Genomic DNA, 15,311 nt, shown 5'->3' with positions numbered 1-15,311 from the left:
TATGATTGTTCAATAGAATTAATAACTTGTATTAGATTTATGAAGAATGATGGCTATTAAGGTAGAGCAGTAATGTATATTCATAAAGAAAAGCTCATCATGAATGAAGCAGGGAAGACTGAAAATGAAACTGGTAAAACAAGAGCTGAAGAGTCAACTAAAGAAATAATAACCCTATGAAGGTTCAGATGTAGAAACATGGGCAAAGGTTAAGTGGAAATTTAAGATGCATCTTTAGTTTCTGCTCTCAATCTCAGGTTATAGTCTTCCTCCAGTTAGCATGGAAAAATGGAAAAGAATGGGATGATTCAATGAATGGGGTCGTTACCCACACACAACCTTTGCAAGCCAGAATAATCAAATGGCAAATAAAATAGAATGTACACACACTTAGAGTATTTCCCTGGTGCTCCCTAGAAGATAATGACTTGTGTGAATGGAGCTGCAACAAAATGAAAGTCAGTTCATGGCTACTGAGCGAAGACATACAAATACAGGAAATGGACAATAAAATACTTTTAAAAAGTAAAATAAAAAAAAAATAAAAGTGTCATGCTTAGAAATATTTAGTGAAGTAACCCTGAAAGTGAGTTAAAAATATATTCATAGAAATTTATGAAAAATATAAATATATATAATAATGTAAAAAGATGATTATTTAAGAATGAAGAATGCTTACAATCAGAAATCAGTGTCATATACTATGTTAATAGACAGAAAAAACAAGACTCCAACATCATCTCACATTTCAGAAAAGTATTTTGCTAAAATAAACAATCATTCAGAATAAAAATTTTTAGGAGATAATGAATAAATATTATCTTCTTAATTTGATCAATTATATCTCTCAAAAATTTATAGCAATCATCATAGTTCACAATGAGACTTTAAAATAATTTCCCATAGGATCAGAAACATGACTAGAGTCATGACTATCATGACCTTTATTAAACATTGTTCAAAGGGAACTGACTAATGGGATGGAAAGGAATGAAGTAAAGGAACAAACAGAGGAAGAGAGCGATGAGGGGAGAAAGAAAAAGAGAGGGAAGAGAAAGGTGTACCGGGTTACTATTGGAAGTCCAGCAAACATAGATTACTATCATTCTCTTGATAGTGGTCCAGGGGTCAATTATCCCTGTGCCACCATGTTCAGGGGTAGAATTCTAAATTTTAAACTGGGTTTCCATATGATTATGACAGTATGCTATTGGAAGTTGGAGATAGAATATAGTTTCCTTAACATTTTATTTAATAACAATTTAATTTATAACTCTTAAATATTTAGACATAGGGTGTGTCACATTTTATTTACACAATCGTCATAGGGCCCACTATTGTTTGTATTGAGCACTTTCCACATTTTTTAACATAGCTAAATAAAAAATAATAGAAAGAAAAGGACAAACAGTTATCTGTAATAAATTATTTGCAATACACAGGACAGAGGAAATGGTGTATGTAAAAGTACATATAGACATTGCACAAGTAGTTTGTAAAATTATGAGAAAAAGAGAGATACACATAGAAAAATTGGCAGAGTTTGGGAGCAGGCAATGCATAAGAGAAAAAATCCAAATTACCAGCACCCAATTAGCCCTGGCAAGGAGTCAGAGAGATGGTTGGTTTTATATTGCATATAGTGGAATGGTAGATTTCTACAGTATTTTTTGGAAAGAAATCTGTCAATATATATTAAAATTTAAGTACACATAACTTTTGAGCTAGTAATCTTACTTGTGTGGATTTCTTTTTAGAGCATTTAGAAGTGAAGGCATTGGTAAGTACAGGTTTATGTACAAACATGTCCAATACAGTATTATTTGCAGTGACAAAAATGAACAAACAAAACAACAACAACAACAAAAAAAAAAACCATGGAAACAATCTTGAATAACTGTTATTAGGAGAATAAATTTGGTGAATCCATATTATGAAATACAAGATAGCATTATTTCAAAGGACATGTCAAATCTTCCTTAATTAACATGAGGAAAGCTTGAGTAAGAAAATCAAAGGAATGAAGGAATGCACCAATGTGTATTCTCTTTCTTGTATGCTCATGTTGTCATGTTTCTACAAACACAGAAAAATATGTGCAGATATATGATCAAGGTTGTTAATTATCTTAGAGGTGGCACGAGAGAATGGAGGTCCCATATTGTTAGTAAAAATCTAAACTGGTACATTTCTTTTAGAGAATATTTTAAGAAAACATTCTTAGAGCAATAAATAAGTACATACATCCTACCTCTATATCTGAGAATTTATCCTAAATAAATAAATACATAAATAGTTTATGCACATAAAATATATTTATTTCAAGATGAGATCCAATAACAAATTAAAAATACTAGGAGAAGGATTAACAATATACAGTCATGGAGAAAGGATAAGTACACTACTGTAGTGTTATTACCCTATGATCTTATCAAAACAATATACATATATAATGATATAAGACTATGAAGTGACATTTAAAAAACAGTCAAGTTAAAATAAGGCCTCAAATCAAGAATACCATGGAATTATGTAAAGATATGATTAAAATAAACATCAATTTGTAAAACTATGCTTAATGATTAGAATAATTTATTAAGGAAGGCATTTATTTCCATTGTGACTTTGACTAAATGAATATTATAGAATAAAAATCGAATTAAAACACACAATAGACTTTTTTGATTGCCTGTTTGGTATCACATATTTTATTGAAATACAGTGGTGAAAATGGCATATATAGGTTCTGTCCTTGTAGGGCTTATATAGACAGAAAGTCTGGTGTCACACAAATAATTAAATGTATAACTAAAAACTTGAAATTGGAATAAATGCTATTGAAGGAAAGCATAGAGTCTTTGAAAGTGATGCCATAGGTTAGGATCACCTTCCAGAGGCAGTGACAAAATCTGAAGGACCAGGCGGGTTGTCCAGGTGCTAGGCCAGAGCTCAGGGGGAGATAACATGAATATAATAACACATTCCAGGCAGATTAGGCAAAGGCTCTGGAGACAGAGACACAGAAACAGAGAAAGAAAGAGACAGGGGAGAGAGAGAAAGATAGAATATGATGGTAACATTGTAGCTGTGTCACCCAAAAGCCCTCAACATGTTGTATCTTTTTGTTTAAGAGAGTAAAGAATATTATATTATATCTCATTTTGGAGACATTTTTCTCTAGTTTGGTAGCAGTTTCTCAGCCAAATCAGGAAGATATGGTAAAATTCATTGGTTGTAGTTTAGATCCTGTTTTGCTCTATGATCTTGACTAGGTTAGTTCTGTATGACATTATATACCCATCATATCATATCATATATATGTTTATGAAAATAGATGTACAGAGTTCATTTAGTTTGGAAGTGGATACAGGAACTGGGAACATACATGTGTACACAATGTACACACTTCATTCTGAAAAAGAACACCCAAACAGTTCCAGCTGCCTATTTCTTCCTTAAGCGAATGATCCCCAAGGTAGAGGCAACTACCTTCTTACACTAATAATCAGACCACCAGTGGGAGAAATATAGCGTTAAAGGTACATTGGACCACCATCAGCTCCTACTCTGAGTTGGCTCTTCCCATAAGATAAGAACTGCAAATAGCCCACTCAACTCTGCATTATTTAGATAATTACTTCATCCCAACAGTCACCATTAGCTGCATTTGGGGAATGAATTGGATGTAGTGTCAAGTACTATGGAATGCCTAGAAGCTGCTTTGGAATGCATGGAGGATTGCATTGCATCATTCTGCCAATGAAGGCAGATACTTGGAAGCTTAAATAAAAGTTTAAAAGCAGGGTTCCCTTACAGCCTTCATGAAGTGTCAAAATGCTGGAAAAATAGGAAAGTTTTTCCAATAACAGTTTTTATTTTGTTTGTTTTAATTCTTTAATTCTTGTGTAGAGAAATGTAGTGCAGAGTATAGAAAAGATTAGGAGACTTACAAGTCCTTCTTACCAGCCAAGTTTCAAAATTGCTAAGAGCCTCTATATTTTTCTTTGGAAAGTGGAGGTAACATTACCTTATAAGGTTATAGAGGTCCCTGGCAATCCCCTGCACATATTCCTCTGGCCTGCTTTCAGCTAGCTGATCCACAGTTTCTGAACATGCCCTTAGATTCCTCAGTGTCTCTGGGTGATATTCTTCGGCCTGGGGATTATGCTTGACCTACATATGTAGTAAGGTAGTCATATAGGACAGCTAACTCCAGAGGAGCAAACCTCAACTGATGAGGAATGGAAGTTGGTAAATACAGTGAATAAGTACATGACCCTTGTAAGGGCCTATTTAGCCAGAGTGATTCCATCCGGTTAAACAGCGATTTTGTTGTTTATATAGTAAAAGTTAAACTGCCCCTGCCCTCCTTCCCCCCAGGGGACTTACTTAAAAACAAGTCCTAGAAACCAGTCCCAGGTAACAAAGCCCAAATACAAGGGTGGATCAGGCCAGGTGGAGGTATCCAATCAGTGGGGGTGCATACTGTCTCCCTAGCTACCAAGGAGTATGGGCCCCACCCTTTGGGTGCCTTTTGGGTGCCAATTCTGACCAAGGTGATAGGCTAGTTCAAATATCTACTTAGGGTACATTGTAATTCAGTTGATTCAATTGGTCACTTATGTGTGACCTAGCATGACTGTGTAGCTTTCTCTGTGTATTACAATCTCATTGGCCACCTGTGTGTGGCCAGGCCCAGCCACATGGCCTTTGCCCTTAAAAGCTAGTCTGTAAGGCAGAGAGAGGTCGCCTCTTTGCAAGAGACAGCTCTGGCCCGGTTTGATTCTCGATGCTTGGCGTGAAATAAAGCTTTGCTTGATCTTCGCTTTGTATCCATCTCACTCCTTTGATTACGGATCCAACAACCCTCCTTGTTCTTTATTGGACAAATTGGAGGTGAAGGGCACAGTTTCTCAGAGGTCCCTGATGCATCCACTCCTCATTGATAATAGTGGCAAATTATTGGCTTTTATCTCCTCCCTGTCTGATATCCCCATGTCCTCATAATGGTTTCTGGGATCATTTCTCAAATGGAGTACTTGTACCCACAACCTTATACAGAGTCTTTTCAGGAGGCAACTCAAACTAAGACAATTTCTTTTGGAATTAAATATTATATAATATATGTGGGACATGAAATTTTGCTCTATTTGGTAAACACAGAGGCTATGTAACTTTTTTTTTTAAGATTTTATTTATTTATTTTGACACAGTGAGAGAGGGAACACAAACAAGGGGGAGTATGAGAGGGAGAAGCAGACTCCCCATGGAGCAGGGAGCCTGATGCAGGGCCTGATCCCAGCACCCTGGGATCATGACCTGAGCCTAAGGCAGTCTTTTAACGACTGAGCCACTCAGGTGCCCAATGTAACTGTTCTTAACCCCAGATGTTCTTGAAACTCAGAGTGTTTAGCAATAAACAAAGAAAGGAAACTGTCATATGAACCTCAAATATCCTATAGTACTTATTCTATAGTAATAGATCCCCTAAATGTTACTGGAAACATAACTGCCAAGAATAAGCACTACATTTCCCAACTTTACCTCAGTGGTGTGTGTCATAAAATTACCAAGACACGTGGGGCTTTGCTAAATGTAAGAAAGACAATCCCTTCAATAAATGGTGCTGGGAAAATTGGACAGCCACATGCAGAAGAATGAAAGTGGACCACTTTCTTACACTACACACAAAAATAAACTCAAAATGGATGAAGCTTCTTGTATTGAATGGAAAGAGTCCTGTCTTCCCTTTTTCTCTTCCCTTCTCTCAGAGGAATTTGGAAACAATGGGGATTTTCTCTTGATCAGGCAGATAAGAGAATCCCTGCAGGGATGTTGAAGCAACATGACAGTAAGAGTCTGGCTCAACAACATAGTGAAACGAGCACACCAGCCTAGTTTTTAAGTCTCTGCTGTTCTGAGTCTCAGTCACAACAGCTCACCTCATAATCTAGTGAACACTCATCAAAACCTATGATGGCAGACATTTAGTATGCCCAACATCTATGAGAATCCTTAATATCTTGAATAGGTGGGAGAAATGCACAAATTAAAAAAAAAAAGTATAGCAATGCATGTCTTTATAGATTTCTCTTATAAAATACGAAATATTTTGTGGGCATTTGCTCTGTTTTCCTATAACACAATGGCTCACCTGGAGATTAAAAAGTTTCAAACAAAGTTGTGATTGCAGGCCCAGTTTTGATTGGTTTTCCTTGATGCTTATATTATAAATTGTATATTTGAAAAGTTAAAATATTTAGTCTTTAATTAAGCTCCATTTCTGACATATGAACAGTATTATGGGCCTTCTGAATTCAAAATATAAAAAAATAAATAAATAAACAAAAACAAAACCCTAGGTTCTATGTAAAATAATTTTTAAAGGATTTGAGGTAAGGGAAATCTCTATAGACAAAACAAACAGATCAGAACAAATTATGAAAAAATGACATTGGAAAAATGACCCTTGATGCAAACTACAAGACGCAGGGAAACACTAAGGCCAAATGTTTGTGTCAGCACTGTGAGCTGGTAAGTTAAGCATTGGGCCAGAGATAAAGGGATTAAGGCTGGAAGCCTGAGGCCCAAGGAAAGAGATCACAGTGACCTCAGGTCAGTTTCATTTACTGATTTCCCAGTGCCCCACAGAGTCTAGACTCATTTAGCTACTCGGGATTCCTGCAGATTAATATTGAGGAAATATGAGATGGAAAATGGAATAATCAGATCTAAAAGAAATAAACCACCATGAATAGGAGTCAGCAGTAAAAACTAAAGTCAGTGTCATAGAATCCAAAAGTCTTCAGATATTGGGGTTTTAGACACATTTAAAAAACCGGTTTATGGCGCGCCTGGGTGGCTCAGTGGGTTAAAGCGTCTGCCTTCGGCTCAGGTCATCATCCCAGGGTCCTGGGATCAGGCCCCACATCGGGCTCTCTGCTCAGCAGGGAGCCTGCTTCCCCCTCTCTCTCTCTGCCTGCCTCTCTGCCTACTTGTGATCTCTGTCTGTCAAATAAATAAGTAAAATCTTAAAAAATAAATAAATAAATAAAAATAAAAACCGGTTTATGACATTAACATGGTGATAAGCAACAGCTGCTTCAAATAGTAATGCAGATTTAACAAAATGAAAAGAAAACATACACAATCCAAAATACAGTAAATGGACTAAATAGAAAATTAAACATGGCTTAATTACAAATAAAACACATAAGCGGAAATCCTAAAACTTTTGATCCTTGGTAGCTGATATTTTTTTTTTTTAAGATTTTATTTACTTATTTGACACACACACACAGAGATCATTAGTAGGCAGAGAGGCAGGCAGAGAGAGAGGGGGAAGCAGGCTCCCCAACAAGCAGACACCCCAATGTGGGGCTCCATCCCAGGACCCTGAACCATGGCCAAAGGCAGAGGCTTAGCCCACTGAGTCACCCAGGTGCCCCTAGCTGATACATTTCTTAACATTAACACAGAAAAGTTGAAATAATTTACAGACCAATTATTAAAACTCCAGCAAGGTAACTATATAGAATAATAAACAATAACCTGTATTTCTATTTACCAATAATTAAGATTTGGGAAAGATGATTTTTAAGATATTATTTACAATAGCAACAAAACTATGCAGTAATGAGGAATAAACTTAAGCAGATATGTACCAAAGAAACAGATAATTGCATTACTTTATTGAACAACAAACAATAATAAAGAAACCTTAAATAACTGAGAAAACATACTGCATCCTTTGATAAAATGATCCATATCATCAATATGTCCACTCTCTTCAAATTTATCCATAGATTTTCATACTTCTAAATTGACACTGTATCATTTTTGCAAGTGAATTGACAAACTGATTCTAAAATTTGAGTGGTGGAGCAAAGTCCAAGCAAGAATAAGGTATTAGAGCCCACCTACCATATATTAAAACACACAAGGTTGTATTAAGATAATATAGATACAGGGTTTGGCAAATGGAACAAAAAGAGAAATCAGACTTAGACCCATAAATGATAAGGAAACATCAAGTGATGGAGAAGTCTGGGTAGACTAGTAAGGAAAAGAATGGCTATTCAATAAATGGTCTAGTTATCCACATGGAAAAATTAACTGGATCACAATCTTATACTACACATATGATTAATTCTGGTGGGTTAAGATTTAAAATTTAAACACCAGACTTTGACATTTTTAAAGTCAGTATAGGAAACTATCTTTGCTGAGTAGAGAAACATATTTTAAATAAGACGTAGAAACCCTGGACACAAACAGAAAGATTGAGATTTAGGGTATCAGTTAGATAAATCACCATAAGGCAATTAAAAATGCAAGCACTGAATTGGGAAAATACATGTACAATGATGTTCTTTTTGTCCCTGGCATTTGAATAACTCAATACAAAATATGCAAATAATCCAATTAAAAAATAAGCAAAGTGTTAGCAAGTATTTCACAGGGGGGAAATGTGAAGGGCTCACAGACTTAAGAAAATATGCTTATCTTGATTAATAATCAGAGAAATTGAATTAAGATCACAATTAGATATAATTTAATATCCACCAGATTGCTAACAATTATAAAGTCTAGCAACAGCAAGTACAGAAAAGGATGCCTGTTAAAAATAACTAACATAAACCACTAGAAGTTGTGTGTTGGTACAACCATTTTGGAAAATGACACTTTTTTACAGCACTGCATAGTCACATCTATGTGGTCCTAACATTTTCACTCCTAAGTATATATGTTAGAGTGCTCTTATGTATGGACATGGGAACAAGAAAGACTACAGAAACCTTTATCTGTGAGTGTGTATGTGTGCTGTTAGTATAAAAACAAATAATTGAAAACAATAAATGATTATTTCCAAAAGAGTAGATGAAGTATGACATATTTATTCAGTGAAATACTACATAGAAATAAAATAGACTTCAGGTGTGTATGTAATGTGCGGAAAGTTTGGTTTTGCAAGCACACATTGAATGTCCCTGTTAATCACTATCTTGACAATGTAGAGATCCTGTCTTCTGTCTATATGCCCATCAAGCAGGATAACATAACAAGCAGGAAAACAGAAAAAACATGTTGTACAGTAGTCAAGGTCAGGGGCTGAAGGGGTGCGCAAACTGGAGAATCTCCTTTGTAAGGAAGAATGTGCAGATGGCAGGCATTGATCTCCTTGGAATGTTGGTCATACAAGGAGGGAGAGGTTACGGAGAGTTGCTAGGCTAGTCTCTACACCATAAGAGCTAACTGTGTGTAGATTCCTGCAGTGGATGCTTTGCCCAGTGGGCTGCTCTGTACTCCGGATCCTCTGTACTTAAATTACACCAATAAACCTGTGTCTGGATCACTGTCTCTGGGGCATTTCTTCATTCTTGTTGGGTTATCACCCATCCTTGTCTTAGAGTCAGCTGGGGTAGATGTGGCTGCACAATGGACAAGCAATGGCTTGTAATAGGATTCTTAGAAACCTAAGTCAAATCATGTCATTATTGTGAAACTAACAAACAATACTGAATAGTATGTTCTTTAGGCTATTACACATTCAAAAGAGGGGAGAAAGAAGAGCTTCTGCAGAGACGGAAACAGGCAAATGGGACAGAGGTGGATCACACACTTAAAACTGTTTTGATACCATTCTAGATCCTAACGTGTGTGGTGAATTCATGGATTTATTTTGTCTTTATACTTCCTATCTTAGATATGGATATACTACATACATCCTTCAGCATATATTAAATATAAGCTGCACATAACAACACATTTTAATGAGATTTTGGAGTATCAACCTTTTGTAGCATGTGGTAGGACCTGGGAAAGAGCATAATTTCTTTTTACTACAGTCTCATTAATTGTAAAATGAAGATAATGATACACGCTGACTGGAAGGACAAAATGTGTATGCCTTTGCACATACGCTGAAAAAGGTGATGATCATTATTGCATTAAAAAATGCCCTTTTGCCAGCTACTTTGCATCTGTTGGTGCACTGTCTTTCCGTGGGCTAACATGATGAAGGGTTGATTAGAAGTGATAGCTAAAAATGGCACAGAAAAACGACAACAACAACAACAACATACAAATGGAGTTTCTTTCCTTTTTTTTTTTTTTTAAGAGATGAATTGTTTAGATGTTTCCAGTGTTAATGACACCTGGATTTGTAATCTGTTGAGTTGCAAGACCATATATACAGATATATACTAAATACAAAAAGGGGACTACATTGGTCATCTCAATAATCTCATTTCCTAGTAAAATGTCTGGTGTACTGTTATTTTTTTTTCTTTATGTAATAAGCATCTGTTAAGTATCTACTATATGCCCAGTGACATGTTAGGCACTTGGCAAGCAGTCAAACATCTTACTGAATAAATAAATGAATGAGTAGACCTTTGGTGTAACATGTAGCTAATGTTGGTCATTGAAACTTAACTCAGTTCAACTGAGGAGGTTTCGTTAATTTTACATATGAATACAGAAATTCTATAATACAAAGTGATATAGAGAATATGATCTAAAATATATTTTATAGTGTACAGCTTCTATAGTATATTTTTTCTATTTTACAAAATCTAGTTATTTAAAATACAGCAATTGAATTAAAATTGAAAGCAGGAAAGAAAATACATCCCAATACATAGAAACAATCCCTGTTACAATTTAAACTATTTTTCTTGTCTTTTTTTTTTTTAAGATCTTATTTATTTTATTTATTTGACAGAGAGACAGAGACAGATAACACAAGCAAAGGCAATGGCAGAGAGAAAGGGAGAAATAGGCTCTGCGCGGAGCAGAGAGCCCAATATGGGGCTTGATTCCAGGCCCCTGGGATCATGACCTGAACTGAAGGCAGATGCTTAACCATCTGAGCCACCCAGGCACCCCTTTTCTTGTTTTCTTATATGCATAATATCATTTCATGGTTACCAACATAATATATACACATTTCATTCTTCAGTTGCAATACCTCCATGCCTTTTTAGAAGGCATATTTTCTGTTAAATGAAAAATACTTCCAGACATAGTAAAATGTACCCAGGTCTTAAAAAAATGGTATAAAATGATATAGTGCAATTTTTATATACCTCATACGTTTTGAACATCTATAAGAGAATGGATTTCCATCTCTTTTTCCTGACATAATTTCAAACCTTTTTTGGATCAGGGGAATGGACTGATTAACTCATAATAGTCCATAACAGCCGTTAAGATTTTACAATGTCCAGAACAACGGGAGTTTGTCACAGCACATTGATAAACAGAAATCCTCAGAACACAATGGTTATGTGACCTTAGACACATTTGGGAAATTCAAGCTGGCAGCAAGTTTTTAAAGAATGCCTAACCTTGGGTTTTAGGGCTTGGCAATCTTTTATTGAAGACTTCATTATGCCTAATATAAATGGATTAACATTAATGAGGATGAATAATGAGAAGAAATGTCAAACACCATTTTATCGTTTTCTGGGGCAGGAATGGGAGCACAGTGATAACAAGGAGGATATATCAATGAGACCTAATTTGAACATGTGACAGTTTATAAATGAAGAGGAAAAATGCAGTGTTAACAGCTTATCCCTAAAAGATAGGCTAAGGTTTTCTTTTGATAGTACTTTTTTTTTTTTTCATTCTCCAAGTAAAAATCAATTGTTTTGGGGTCTATTCCCTTCCCCCAAAATATTCTCTTAGTCTCTGTTGTTATATTCAAAATGCTGAATATAAAAAGAAGGAAAAAAAAAACACAATTCACACAATACCCCAAACTAATTTCATTTTGAGGGTGAACTGAATTGGAAAAATCTCATTTTCTTAAGGAAACTTTGTGTCTCATAAAGTCTTTATGTGTTTTGGAGGAACATGCCTTGCCCTCAGGAGATGCCTGTGCCTTGTTGTGGAGGCAGTAAGAAAGAAAGGAAAAGAATAAAGAAAACAGCCTTTCTACAAAGTGCAAAGGCCTAGGCATTTTAATTCCATCATTTCCCCATTATTTCTTGGTTGATCAACCATTTTTCCCTAAGCAAATTCTCACTTATCTGCTTTTTTTGTGCTTCTGTCTATGCAAATTAGAACCTGCTTTTAATTATAAAGGGCCCCACTCTCAACACCTGATGATATTAGAGTGAAAATAGAAAGTGCATTAAGCAGCTTCAAGGGGATTTCATATGCACTGTAATGACCTTTCAATATGAATTCTTAGCAAGTAAAGAAGGATTTATATTTTTCATATTCTATAGGAAGTTGTTCTTTGTTATAAGATGTCACTTGCAATCTGTAGTGACATTTGACTAGAGGTGTAAAAATGTCATATTTTACCATTGACAGATCCAGTCTGTTCTCTCTTGTCATGGGATAAAGGGCTTTTTCATGCATATATATGACAGCTCGAGATGTTCTTTCAGTTGGGTTTTCTTTCCTTCAGTTATTAAATATTCAGGATGTTCATTATGCACCAGAGCCTGAATAATATAAGATTAGTGGGAAACCTTTGTAGGAGCTTTTATTATCATTATTAATATTAATCATGTATGCTGCACTCACTTTTCTACTTTGCAAACTCAAATGTCAATAGAATAAGCAAACTTCCCCCCCTCTCCACCCCAAACCTGCCCTGTTCCGGTAGGTAAGGACAAAAAAGCTTCAGAGTAAAAACAAGATTTTTTTTTTTTAATTTTCATTTTTAAAACAATGAGAAGGATCAAGAACCTAACTTTAAAATCTCTCCTGTTGAAGAGAACAATTTGGAAGATGGAAGAAAATTCCAAGAAGGGGGAAAAAAAAAAATTCCCCAAAGTAACAAAGGTCAGAAATGAAGGAGGGAAAAATTGAAACCCAAGACCATTATCGTCATGTTTTATTGAGATATAATTGACATGTAACCCAACAGTTTAAACTTAATTCCAGGTGTTTCTTTCTTTCACACTGACTTGATAGAACTGAATAAATACCATTGTTGCATCAGCTACTCAATTACAATTGAGTTCTGGAGTACCAGAAATCACATTCAATCTTTACTCAGGATCGAAACCATGGTTTTATCATACAATTGAAAATACCAACTATTTCCTTTAAATAGGATTAAATAATGTCTAATAGATGTGGTGTACTCTTCAGCTTGTCAATGTTCTCACATATATTTTTTCTACAGCATCTGCTGCATGCATGAATGAATAAATGAATGAAAGTTTTATTATTTTATCCAAAATATCGAGTAGATTGTCCAGTGCCTATAGATATTCAGTAAAGATTTTTGGAATAAATAAAAGATTACTTGTTGAAATGTAGCTAATAACAAAGATGATAAAAGTAGTAAATGTTATAACTGTAACCCTCCCTATTTTGCAGATTGTACTGTCATGGAAAAGGTAGTGTCTTCAGAAGCACACAGAGTCATTGACATTTGCTAACACTGTGCCTTGACTATGCTATGTAATTAAAAGTCTGTTTCCTAATCAGCCTAATGGAGATTATAAAATCTATAAGACAGAGTTAATGAAAAGATGAAATAGAATAAGGCATGTTAAGTTTCCTGGCACAGAGAGTGCTCATATTAACTATTATGAATATTTTTTTTACACCTGTCCCTTAAATGTTGACACACTTCAGCTTCATGCCATGGGTCCCTGCTCTCTTTCAACACACCCTCTGACCTTGGATAATTTCATCCATCTCATGTCTACAATGACCATCCTTCTGGTCATGGCTCCCTATTTCACTTCTGAATTTCATTTCCGTGTATTACACTTCTCTTTGGATGCCTTTCCTTGAATGTCCTAAATGAAAGTTAAACATTTTTTATTAGTATAAGGTGAAGAATCTGTGTTTATCACAGTTAGTGTAGATATGCATAGGTGTTTCCGTAAAAATGTTAATAAATTTTGAATGGGTCCCATCCCTGACACAGATGGGGGTGCGCTGTAATAAATGACATGTTTATCATATGTACAATTGTGACAAGAATTTGGAAAAGTCATTGTGAACTTAATACATTTTTATTAGGTTGTTAAAGGGATTAAATTGAGTTAATATGTGCAAAGTAATGAGAACTATGACTGGCAAATTTTGAGGAGTGAATACATTTAAACTTGTATTATGATATCCAGAATTGAACTTATTCTATGCTTCCTCAAACTATTTCTCACATGTTCCTTAATCAGGTTTTTAATATCTACCATCTTGGTTTCCTAGAGCATGCATTGGAAGGTCCTCATCAGTGCTCTATTCCCAATAAACCCCACTCCTTTGCAACCAACAACAGAGCCAGGTCAAATCTACTTAATAAATATTTTTACTTAACGTTTTATGTGTTTAATATCCATGGCTATCTCCATAATGACTCCTGTCTCTAAGTTCAGGTCACATTGCCATCATTTTTAAAAGCATATTTTTAAATTAAAAATGTAAGGTACATATGTGTTAAAAAATCTGACAGAAAAGTAAGAAAATATATTTCTTCAACCCCAGATCTTCAGTTTCACTTTCCGGAATCCACTCAAGCATTTCTGCGAATATTGTTCAACAGGTTATCTCACACACACACGTGTGTGTGTGTGTGCGTGCACATACAAGCACTATATATCTCTTTTATGTTTTACATATTTGTTTTTACACTTATAATAATGACTTCTGTTCCTATTAGTACCTGCAAGTTCTTCACTCTCTAGGTTTGTGGAGTATTTTGTAGTATTAAACCCCACATTTCCTTATCCCCTCCCTACTCTGGGCAATTAGATTGTTTCATTATTTTGCTTTTGCAAATAAACACATGATTGAATACCCTTTCATAAAGTATTTATTCACTGGTGAAAGGATACTTAAGATAAGTTTCTAGAATTAGAACTTTAGTATCAAATGGTACACACAAGTAAAATTTTGATAAATATTGCTAAACTGTCTAAATATGTTGAAACAATTTTACCACAGTAGTGAAGTACTTATTTTCCCAACATGTCCAAATTTGTATTTAGAAATATTTTTTTACCATTCAAGTGGGTAAGAAATAGTACATCTTTATGTTTTTTAAAAATTATTTTGCAGGGTGTCTGGGTGGCTCAGTTGGTTAAGCATCTGCCTTCAGCTCAGGTCATGATCCCAGCATCCTGGGATTGAGTCCTGCTTCAGGATCCCTGATCAGTGGGGAGTCAGCTTCTCCCTCTACTTTTCCCTGCTGCTAGTGATCTCTCTCTCTCCCACTCTTTCTCAAATAAATAAATAAAATATTAAAAAAATATTTTTTATTTTTGTTATTAGGTTTATGGCTGTGCATCCAAAGATTTATGACCTTTTTAATGAGTTATTGATTTCTTATT

This window comes from Martes martes (genome assembly GCF_963455335.1).
Source record: "Martes martes genome assembly, chromosome: 3".
In the NCBI taxonomy this organism is placed as follows: Eukaryota; Metazoa; Chordata; class Mammalia; order Carnivora; family Mustelidae; genus Martes; species Martes martes.
The sequence above is the reverse complement of the archived record's forward strand: the minus strand, read 5'-3'. Positions refer to the sequence as shown.